Genomic DNA, 12,605 nt, shown 5'->3' on the forward strand with positions numbered 1-12,605 from the left:
ACGTCTTTAAGATTACAATGACGCTTTCAGAATCATGTTTGGTTGAAAATTAACGCCTGTACAGAGGCTTAAAGTTCATAACTTTTGGAGCCTCCGCTATAAACAAATAGAATTGTGCGAAAACTATTGCACCTACAGCGCCCACTTTTGGCACACTTTTAAAGTATGACAAAACCCTCAACTTGTCATAGGTTTTATAAAATTTTAACAATAAATGCGATAGTTATAAACAAATTCAAAAATTGTTACTTTTCTTGTTTTTTTGCAATAACTTTTTTGTTTATTAACCGATTTTAATTTAACAAGTCTCATTTTGTAGATAATTTTATTCGTTACAAGTTGTCTGAGAATCACTTTTCGCTAAAATTGATGGTTTTCCCTGCAAAGTGAAAATCTGTTTTCCACACTTATTTGTTTAAATAGAAAAGTTAGCTATTAAAATTTTTTGACTCACGAGGTGAGAGATGTCTTGTATTATGTTCCATTAGACAATTTTACAAAAATATCGCGGATAGGAATTTTTTCGAGTATCTCTTTTTTTTTTCGCTAATTTTCCTGGTCTAATTAATGGTTTTCTTATCGTCAAATAAGAATTGTTTTAGTTTTCCAAAGCCTAATTGAAATTTTGGAAATTTTTGAAGTAGGTATGCTTTATGGATCGCCAAGACGTTTATAATTCATTGGACTTTTAATTAGTGAACTCTCAACAAAAAAGATATGATAAATTTCTATATTGTTTAAGCACATAATAANTTTTAGTTTTCCAAAGCCTAATTGAAATTTTGGAAATTTTTGAAGTAGGTATGCTTTATGGATCGCCAAGACGTTTATAATTCATTGGACTTTTAATTAGTGCTCTCAACAAAAAAGATATGATGAAATAAATTTCTATATTGTATAAGTAGATAATAATATGACAAAAAGATGGTGATGTGTTTGTCACATGTTATGCTTACTGATGAACAACAGAGGAGAAATTATGACAATTAAGATTAATAGAGATTTTCTTACTTGACTGTGCGGATTAGAATAGAATAGAAACTGTGTTAAATTTCATTTTGTACCCATTTTACTGATGAAAATCAATATTATTATTCACAAAGATATCTTTAAAAATTTGATTTGAATGTCAGACACTATAATTTTATTATTGAAATGGAAGATTCATACATTTTAAGTTAAAAATTTAAATATTTGATTAGTAGATTTTCGATATTTTAAAAAATTTATTTCTGAAAGTGGAGAAGTTATAAGAATAATTTTTTCCACTTAGCAGTAATATTATGAATTTTAATGCAGGTTATTAAATTTTCCAAACAATGAAATGAATATCGAACTCGACTCATAAATTAATACAGACTCGACCGAAAAGTAATTTAGTTATGGAAATTAAGGAGGGGAAAAATTTTGAATATTTAAATTTAAAGCGAGTCCCAGATTACACCGAAATAAATCAAGGGTTCACTGGTGGTCGCTAAACAATTTATTCTGGAAAGTGGAAAAAACGTGAATTAAGGGAGAATCTGTTTTATAAACAAAACGTATAATTTTCCGGGAATTTATACTGGGGACTGAATTTGTGACAAAATATGCAAGAACAAGATTAATAACCATTTAAAATTGAAGAATCATTTCCAATGGAACTAAAACTATGAGTAAAGATTCACATTGCTCTTTTACTTTGCATCAGTTACAATCCTTTTTAATATATGTTATATATGTAAGTATAAGATCTGTTCTGTTCTGTTCTGTTTCAGTATATAAAAATTAAAAATTAATTCGATAAACGTTAGATTATTAATTCTTGGTATCTACATATAAGGATGTTCGGAAAACGAGAGATTGCTTGGCTCAGATTAATACTATTTAGCCCATCTTACATAAATAATCGCTTAATTTAGTCATTAGAGGACTCAAAATTCACTAGGAATGTGCACTTGTACATTCAAATGTAGTTTTTCATGCCCTCCAAAGAAATAATGGTACAGATAGGTTTAAGCCAACATTTGTTTGCATTATATTTTTAAGGACTCTGAATATAGATAACCTGGGCTAAGTATGTTTATTTTCCTGACGCACCTGTGCTGTAAAATATGTTTCATAAAAAAGTGCAAGGGCAAGTATTTGCAAACTTGGAGAAGATATTCCAAGAGTAAATAAATCGAAGTATGGAAAAGTGGTTGGCAGAAATATATTTTGAAAATAGAATAGTTTCTTTATGACTGACTTACCACATCAATACGAAAAAACATTTTTGGAACCGCTGAGGTGTTTAAACTAATAACTATACATAAAGATATGTAGTTAACTCACAGTTTTCATCAATGGCTTCATATTTTAATACAATGTTCAGTAATTAATTGTTGACTGTAAGTTAAGTGTATGACTGTATCGATGGGTTTGTAGTAAGTTTATTTGCACTTATTTAATAAACATATACAATCTAAACTGCTTTTTCAGAAAAATAAATGCGGTTAAAAGTAAAAAGAAAAATAAATTATTTCATTTATACATTTGTTCAATAATAATTTTACAATAAAAGACACACAAAACTAAAGCAGAACTGATGATAACCTAAAATTGAAATAGCAATTTATATGAAACGATTCCAGAGGTTGTCAACAAGTTTTAACAATTTTGAATATTATAGAATCATCATCATTAAAAATGATTATTATTAATGCAATATAATTAGGTACGTACATATACAGTTAATAAAGCGAGCGGTCTCTATTTAAAACTTTTCCTTTAGTTAATTTAGCGTCTCCGATTAAGTCTTTTTAACTTTTCCCGATACCGAGTTGCTCCACAAATTGCATTTTCCATGTACGCTCCATGATTTCCTTGGAGGAATGAATGCAATTTTCACGAAAATCGGTTTACGATTTTGCCTATGTAGGACGAAATACACGACTTTTAGAACCGAGACCTTAACCTGATAGTTTTAAAGCACTAGTTGGCCTGGAGTGTTACACTTTTTATCTATACCTCTCGTAGGAATTCTTGGGAACTTTTGATCATGGAGCCGAAAAATGTACATTTAAATAACTCTTATTATACATACAGTGAAGCAATAAAACACATTGAAAGATAAGTTGTGTAATTGTAGGTATATTTAAGGAAAAGTGTCAAAAAACATTTCAAAACATACTTAATGACAGGCCACTGATATCGTGTAACTGTTTGTATCATATTTCATATCATAAATGTGTCTTAATAGATTTATAGACGTTTAAAAGAAATTGTCAGTGTTTCTATTGCCATCTTTTGCGAATCTAGTTTGCTGTTATCAAAGAACATCGTTTGACTACATTTGACAAGATTTTTTAGAAAAATTGCTTGAATTAGCTTAATCCCTTTATAGTAGAGTAAAAATACGAGATCTAATAATAGATTAAAATTTTTTAAAAATATTTCCTTTCGTATTTTCGTATTTTGTAATGCCATTCCCAAACCATTCATTGTATTATAATATTTATAGTTAACAATATATTACCTTGGACTTTCATATAGAAAGAAATTTTAGTGGGTGTTAATGAACTTATGTCAAATATTTTTGCCACATGTCCGTTATGTCAAAGTGAGGTAAATACACGGATTTGTGTTGATTAAAATGTAATTTTAAAATCTGACTTATCTCAACATTGAAAGGAGCCACCTTTTGAGAACTGCTGATTTTCATAGAAGATGTTCGATGTACCCACCATATTTGTTTGCACACAAGCTTCAACGCGACGTATCCAATTCGCTCGCACGCGTTGCAACATTGCGATGTCGCAATTGGTCGATGTCGAGAACTTCCGTGGAAACACAACACTTTTCACATATCCCCACAAAAAGAAGTCTTAAAGCAGTGTGGTCCGGAGACTGGGGTGGAAGGGGGGCATCTAACTAGACTGCCGCAACTATCCAGCGATCAGGAAAAGTGTTTAGAAAGTCGCGCACTTTCCGAAAATAAGTGAGCGGGGGCTCCGTCATGCAGTAACCACATATTTTGCAGAACATTTAACTTAATGGCACGACATTCAATAACTCCGGCAAGCGATTTTGCAAAAAATGTGGATATGAAGCACCGTCTAAGCGTCTAGGCAATTCAAAAGGTCCCATGTCATTAACGATACCGGTCATATGTTCACTGAAAACTGTTGCTGAAAGGCACGTATTTCCTTTGGAATTTCGAAAGTCCAGTGGTGAGTGTTGTGGACGTTACGTACACCTTTTCGACTAAAACATGCTTCATTTGTAACAAGTATTTGCGCTGTAATTTGAGGATTTTTTGCATGTTCCTGAAGCAAACAATTGCAAAAACCTCGACCTAGTGGAAGAAAATCTTCAGGAGTACGCGCTTGAACACATTGAATATGAAATGGGTACAATTGAATTTCTCATAATGTCCGCCACACAACAGGATGCGAAATATTTATTTGCTGTGCGATATTTTTGGTGCTACGATGCGGATCTTCTTCGATGAGATCTAAAATCATCTCCTCGACATTTAAGATTCTTTGTGGTCACCTTCGCGACCTCGACGCAGTTATACTTCACCGGTGTCCAAAACTCTTTGCGTTATAGCAACAAATGTTTGCGGTGCGGAAATACGGTTATTAAATGTACTTTCGAAAAACAGCACAGCAATCACTAAAACAATGTATTACAAACTGACTTTCGAATACAGTCCGGCTTCATAAGAAACCTATAAACTCGTAAAAACTGTTACAGAATTTTTTGTAAATACCTACTCGCCACGACAAAATACATGTATTTCAGCAGTTCCAAAAAGTTTTAAACACATTTTTAATTAGCTTTTTTCTCTATGACTTCCGATACAAGTTTGTGACATCAGTTAACCCAGTTTTTGCTCCTTTTTCACCCCCTTAAATTATTGACATAAGTTCATTAATACCCTGTTATGAAGTATCTACCTACTCATAATCTGTTGAAAATTTATTTACCTTGAAAAGAATTCGTCATAAAATAAAACAGATAACTCTATGTCGGCAGAGCAGATATCTTTTTATTACAATTTCTTTTGANTGTTGAAAATTTATTTACCTTGAAAAGAATTCGTTATAAAATAAAACAGATAACTCTATGTCGGCAGAGCAGATATCTTTTTATTATAATTTCTTTTGATCGTTTAAAAAGGGAAGGTTATTACACTCCTGAAAGTGGGATGATGCATCAAGCGAAAGGGGGAACGGTAATTATAACTTTTAATGGTACTTTTAATTCGATAATAATGATTAATAATGCAGAAGGGGGAATGCCTAATTAGTAATAGAGAAAATCAATTGTTCGGCCTTTATTCACAATGTTCGGGAATGTTAGAGTAGAGAACTGTGTGAAAGTGAATTTGTTTTCCTTGTAGCCATAGACTTACAGAATAACGATTGCGAATACAATGTATTCATACATTTACATTTCAAAAACCGAACACGAATACAATACACGCAGTATTCATAAACTTTCTGTGAATACTGAATATTGCACTAATTTTGTATATTTTCTCTAGTTTACATTTCTCATAACTTGTTGCGAAACTATTCAAAGAAAAACCTGACGTAACTTGAAATCTCCGCAGTCTATATTTTAAAGAAATAGTATTTTGGAAATCTGAAGTTATTTTGAGGGGCTTCTGTTACTGTTAATCTTATATTAAGTAAAATCGGACACTATTGATGTTAAACCGACTTGCTGTGTAAGTACAAAGCTGTAAAGTCGGTTTTAATAATTTCAATGACGAGAAATCAGGCATTAGTAGAACCGAGAAGCTTAATTTAAGCTGCCAAAGTCTTAGCTAACAAGGAGTTGGCGTTAAATTTTGGCAATCGAAGCAAGACCAATAAGGATTTAATTCATACTACAAATTATTTTACTTCAATTTGTACCAATATCGTGTTGATTGCAATTATTAATTTATATTTAACGCGTAACATTAAACAGAAAATTTTAATTTATTCATCCTTCTATTTGAGATAAAATTTCATGTGCACTGCGAAGACCCAGCAGCTTGTCTCGTTTTAATTTATGTCAGTTTCCATCAGTAAAACGTTGTTTGTTTCCGTTACAAAAACACATAGCTTTCGTCGTTGTTGTACGTCAGCACGTCGTGCCAATTAATGATTTAATAATACTCATATCGAATATCAGCACCGCCATCTCGTATGACGTCAATCAACGTCAAGAATGAACGCAAAGCGGCCGTCTTGGATGAAAATGGAGCTGGCAGTCTTCAGGAAGCCACATTGTGACTTAAAATGGTGATATGTCGATGTAATTTCACGGTCAGAAATTTCAAAACTTGTCAAAGATATTAATAAAGTAGGAACTGGAATAAAATATTCATTTCAGAAGTTGTACAATATTGGTGTTCAAAATGTGATTTATATGGAATTACCCAAAATAAAGAAAATGGATACAAGCCTTAACAGACCTTATTTTTAAGTATAGCTTTTATAGAAAAGATACACAAGATAATGTGTGTCAGTACTGAAGACAAGTGTACATTACACAGTTTTAATGGTACGTACTAGACTGAATGGTTAAAAATGGACAATATATGGTTGCCCTTCCTTCTTGTTTGAATACATTTTATTGGCGTGGTTTGATATTATAAAATAGTACATCTTGAGAAGAATGGAAAGATTTATGCATCCACAGCAATGAATTGCAAGTTTGCCAAGCCATATGTCAAGAAAATTATTTACAATAAGGCTTTAGTCTTTTAGTGTCCTACTGCAGGTTAAATTTAATTTAAATGTGAATTCCGGTTTAAAAAATAGCAAAGGGTTTTGAGAGACAAGAAAATTGTAAACGACTGTAGAATTTCTCGAAAACTTATCTGAACATGCAAAAAAATACAGTATATTTGTCCCCAATATTAAAAATTTATTTATTTGTAAATAAGTATGTAAGAAAATGTGAATCTTTATAAAAATTTCTCGGATATCCCTGTTTGACCTGAAACTCTTAAAAATGTCATTATTTTTTTGATTTTATATACATAATGTTCTAATTTTTTTATTTTAAGCCACCTCAAGCAAAGTACCTCAATGTTTCGAAATGTGGAAAACCGTCACTAGGGAATATTATTAGCAATTCCAAGGGGGCTGTAAATATAGTTTCAATTGTTTCGTAAAAAAATGACCTTATTTCATATCACTTACGTAGTTTAAACAGTTGATTCTCGTATTCATATCAGAAACTGCTTAACATATGATAATAAAAATACATTGAATTCAGATCGGGGCTACTAAGAGATAATAAAATTTTGATATTTTTGTCCCGTTTTTAGAATATAGATGTATTGTATTCAAATTTATTGTACCTGAATTATGAAATCCTGCTTGGTATTGTGAATCAATTTCTGGCTTAATTACTTCAATCATAAATGTTTCCAAGCCATATATCTGATATTTAATGTGGTAATTACTTTTTCTCGATCCGTGATAATTATGGTGCAAAAATGAGTTTCAAGAAGTAGACCTGCCTGGGTTTTGCACACCAATCTTCGACACAAAACATCGGTAAAAATTGACATTACTAATAAATCAATACATAAGCTCAGGATGTGGTTTGGCATGCTATTTTGCGGTAATTGAGCCTGACATTAAATGTCGGCAATTAGCAATATACCTACTCACATTATCCCAGTGGTACAGGGCAGTAAAAGGGTAGTCACATCAGGCATTAATCATTGACGAGCACTACATGACAGCTAACCAGTGCACTAATGGCATGTCAATTAAAATAGTGTTAAAATTTAATATATACAGGCATAGCTTTTTAATTATTCATATCGTGATATGATCAGTGCCTATAAGTGGATTAAGTATATGAAAATAACAATAAGGTTAATTCTTCTTTTAAACATTTGAAAAGAAATTATGTACTATTCCTGTTTTTAACAGTTATCACTTTTTTAAAAATATTTGATTTGAAATATTCCATAAAAAAACTTCAGTACAGACTAGCACCGGAGCTCATTTTCTGCCTGAACGTAATGCTGTACTATTAAGGTCTCCTGTCTTTGTCATTCCTACTGCGGACTCTCTCCATGATCTGGGCATCTCGCGGTCAAGATAAATACGGTCAAGCCATATTTACATGGACAGACTTACCCTGTTGTTCAATGTAATTTTGTTCCATTTCTTTTCACGGACACATTGCTCAGTAATTATTTCAAAAGTTATTGAAGCTCGATAAGTCTAACAAAACATGATTCACACCTGATAACTGCAATCGATGTGGGAAACAATATCTGGCGTGTATGATAATTATTGCGATACAGGCGGGCAATATTGACATAGATGTTATAAATAACAGTATCTTGCACAAAACCGTTCCAAAACAAATACAGATATCGCTATCATGTGGCACACCGAGCCAATATATACATGCATGAGACCCTGATTAAATAATAGGTATTTGGTAATATAACGTTATTTTGAGGAGAAAATGCTGCTTTTCGGGATAGAGCAGGATTTCCTTTTATTAGTAGCTTTTGGCAATAGCCTAGACCAGGGGTCGGCAAGTAATTTTAGGTGGGGTCCGAATACTTTTAAAAATTTTTAACGAGGTCCAGAAAAAAATTTATATTTCTCACAAGTTTTCATTTGAACTCAAAAGACCCCGCAATAATCTTATGGAAATTGGGTTTCAGCGTATTGGTCTAAATTTTCGATATGTTGTAGTCCTAATCATACTGATCAAAAGTCCCAATGGGCACGACCCCCCAAACGGCGTATTTTCGCCGCTAGGGGCACTGAAAGTTCCCCAAAAGCCAATAAATGTTTCATTTACATTTTAAAAACTTTATGAACCAACACCGAAAAACTTATTGATTAGCTTACCTTCATTAGCCGAGGTGCTGAGATGTGGTTAGAATAAGTGGCTGTACCATCGCAATTGAGTATAGAATCCTCTAATCCTAGTACCACAGATTTTACAAGTCCTCAACACCCTATTTTTTATGTAAACGTCAGCATTTTTCTTCATACTCAAAATCCAGATCTTGGTGTTTAAGATTTACAATTTAATCAAGACAGAACTTTACCTACCAAGATTATTTTTGTACGAATTGTTATATAGAAAAAATAAATATGAATAGAAATTAAAAAATATTATGAATTGAAAAAAAAAATTAGAAAGAAAAGCTTCGTCATATTCCTACGCTCCATCTATCGAGCGAGTATATATTAGGAGTTATAGTATCCCAAATCACCGCTAGGTGGCCCATGAATTCTGAACGATTCCGCTGAAATGGAACGAATAGAATTCGGGGGGGTTTTAATGCCCTTGGTGGCAAAAACACACGGTATGGGGGGTCGTGCGCATAGGGGTTTTTGTTAGAGTGGTTATGGCCATACCATGCCAACAATTCAGACCGTTTCGCTGAAGCCCAAGGTCCATAATGTTATTGCAAAAAATCTGAAGTTTTTAAATGAATTGGCTTTTGGAGGACTGTCAGTGCCCCCTAGCGGCGAAAATACGCCATTTGGGGAGTCTTGCCCATTGGGACTTTTGATCAGTATGGTTAGGGCTACGATATACCAAAAATTCAGACCAATCCGCTGAAACTCAATTTCCATAAGATTATTGCGGGGTCCTTTAATCTGATTACTAACCATTAAGAACTCAAAACACCCACACAATTGTAAAATACTAGAAAAAATGATAAGGTTGGCACTCAAACATAAAATAAACATTTTTTAAATAATTTATTTGAGTAATTTATACTTTTAAAAAATTTTTGGCGGTCCAGTATTTTACCTTTCGCGGAGCTGGACCGCGGTCCACCAGTTGCCGACCCTTGGCCTAGACTATGGCCAACAAAAGGTAAATCACACAGCCACAAAAAAAGTCCTGACTCATAAACTAAAACTACCATATACTTTATGAATTTTGACTTCTTGAATTGAATGCCGTAAGACAAATTTAATTTAACGTGTAATTTTTTTAATCTTCGATTTTATGCCAAAAATGCAATTTTTTCACCTAAAACGAGCCACCAGATGTCGGCAAAACCAAAAATCATCAATCATTTTTATTCAGAGCGCTGAAGAACGAATTTGATGTCAAAAATATTCTACGATACGAATTTGGCTAGTATTTGTCAAAAACACACAAAGTAAGCTATTTTATCGCCAAAAACGACCCTTTCATGACAGCAAAATTCAAAACGAACGAATTTTTGTATTTGACGCATTATTTTCTATACATACGACCTATTGGATCCAAATTTAATTTTAATTTAACGAGGAAGTCTTTTGTTACCGTTTAATGATGAGATGAGTCAGCCATTATGTGAGAATTCCACCACCCTTGATACATGTCCTCCATCTCCCTGATGAAATCGATGTCCATGCTCCTCATTGAAATCTCCTAGATTTGCTCGAAAGTCATCTATATGCGAATCAAGAACTTGTAGTTTGTAATTCATGGTGAAATATTCAATATTGTCTCAGACTGTGTCTATGCTTATACCAAATTTCAGCAAGATTGAAGATGGTGACTAAAAATTTTTTGTCGATGTGATCACTTCACATAAAATGACTGATATTTTTTATCCACCAAAACTGAATTGGGCGGACCATGGGAAAGTAATCACACCTTTCCTTCATCATATTTTCTTTTCACAGTGTGAGCCAAGAGTATTTCTACTGTCTGATATGAAAATTTTAAAATTATACCCAGTTAGCAAAACTTGTTAGGGACCTGAAAGCACCGAGCACAAATTTCAGCCCAATTAACATAATACTGTAGTCTGAACATAATTTGCGGTAGCTGGTGCCTAATGATACACCATTGTTCTCCCGGAGCAAAACGAAAAGGTTCGTGACCAATATTTACATTAAAAAAGGGAGTCACGTTGACGGTCTTACAGGTACCTCATTGTGTATCATTTAATGTAATTTCAAATGCAGGGGGCTGTACATTGCCCCTTTGGTCATGATATTGCTGCAATTTAGTCAAATAACTATGTAACGTTGATTTGAATTTTGAATCGGGTTCGTTCTATTTATATGAATTTATATGAATATATGAGGGCTAGATTCATTATCAAAAAATAAGTAGAGTTTGCTCTATAAACTTTTTCTCGCGGGACTCGGTATTCATGATACAGGGTGTTATTTTCTGCCATATCTTCATAATGCACTGACGGAATTGAATGAAATTTACTACAGCGTATTCACTTAATTAAACATTTTATTGAATGTTAATATTAATCTTGTAGCTTTAACCAGTGGCGTGCTGCTGGAGGTACCGCCCCGTTTTCCCAAGAAAAAATACGCCACTGGTGGCTTTTTGAAGGAATAATGTTACATTCAAGTATTGTTACGTTAAATGGATGAAAAGTGTTTCTTGGTGTTTTTAATAGTAGCAGCGGTTTAGGAAATAATTTATTTATTTGCCGACCATAATGCGCAAATTTAGTCTACATACTCATATGCAAAATAAATCTACACCCACCCCTACGAGGGGGTTAATTCCACTCCGAAGATCGAAATAATATTAGTGTAAAACAATGTGAAAAACTAAAGGGGCGTAATCTGTTTGTCACGTGGTGACCAGTGAATTGAGCTTCATCATAGCTACATGAAATACATGACGTCAGTTTCCTTCACCAAACCCTAGACCTATGTCGGTTTGTTCGACAAAATAGTTTCTATTGTTCATCTTAGAATAGTTAAAATCAACGAGACTGATTTATTAATGACAATTCATGAAAATAATGACAACTGTAACGAATAGTGGCCTACTATGGGGGTTTTATCAAATGCAAGTACATATAATAAAAAAATGTGTTATTTTACTTTGCATCATTGACAAAAATGATCATATTGGAGGGCTGTCAGAACTGAGCCGCCGGACATAGGCGTATTAGTCCAGGAAATATAGAGTTGGACGCGACTTTTTGTTTCGCAAGCTGAATTTATCACTATAGATGCTAAATGTTATGTACAATAGCATATTAGTTTCAACAGTCATAAAAATGGGGGGAAGATTGTTTACAGGCTGGTTAATTGTATAATTTTTACGTAAATTCACGTTTTTCGCTTATAACTTTTTTCCGTTCATTTCCACGAGAAAACAGTAAAGTACTTTTTTTGGTCTTAAAAGACCTACACCTAGCCCTTGAGTGTCAAAAAATATTGATTAAATCAAAAATTATAGACATAAGTTTATTTATAACTTTTGAATTAAACATTTATAAACTGTGGTATTATTACCAGTACGTTTTGGCATCGCATCCTCTCATTCCTTATCACTGTCTAATAACTCACACGGAATCTAGAATCGGTAAGTTGAATAGTTTACAAGTTATGGCCTTATAAACAAATCAACTAATTATTAGTCTGGACGATCCCGAGCATCTTCCACAATCGCACTGATTTTTTTCATGATAGATTTCATAATAATACAATGAAATCATTTTTTTTAATTTCAAATTTGCAACCTGGACTTTTTTTTATTTTTTAGCCTTACTTGCAAAATGAAATATACGACGCACGCGTGTGATGTAGTTATATATTATTACATATTCGGAAAGCTTATGAAAAGAGTACAAAAGTACAAAAATAAATTAAAAGAATTCTAAATTT

General features: G+C 32.9%; 1 protein-coding gene across 4 annotated transcripts in view; it reads right to left on the bottom strand.

Moving 5' to 3' along the window:
- The window catches only part of LOC108907328 (leucine-rich repeat-containing protein 24), a 164,909-nt gene that overhangs the window by 57,747 nt on the left and 94,557 nt on the right, over positions 1–12,605 (bottom strand). Inside the window, exon 1 of one of the 4 annotated variants that reach the window (XM_018710968.1) lies at positions 10,276–10,292. The exons of 2 other annotated variants lie outside the window; for them this stretch is intronic. The gene's annotated coding sequence lies outside the window, so the exon portion shown is untranslated. Of the gene's footprint in view, positions 1–8,120; positions 8,205–10,275; positions 10,293–12,605 lie in introns of those variants that run through there. One more of the 4 variants, XM_018710969.2, reaches the window with a different exon arrangement.

Source organism: Anoplophora glabripennis, unplaced genomic scaffold (genome assembly GCF_000390285.2).
Source record: "Anoplophora glabripennis isolate ALB-LARVAE unplaced genomic scaffold, Agla_2.0 scaffold193, whole genome shotgun sequence".
Lineage (NCBI taxonomy): Eukaryota > Metazoa > Arthropoda > Insecta > Coleoptera > Cerambycidae > Anoplophora > Anoplophora glabripennis.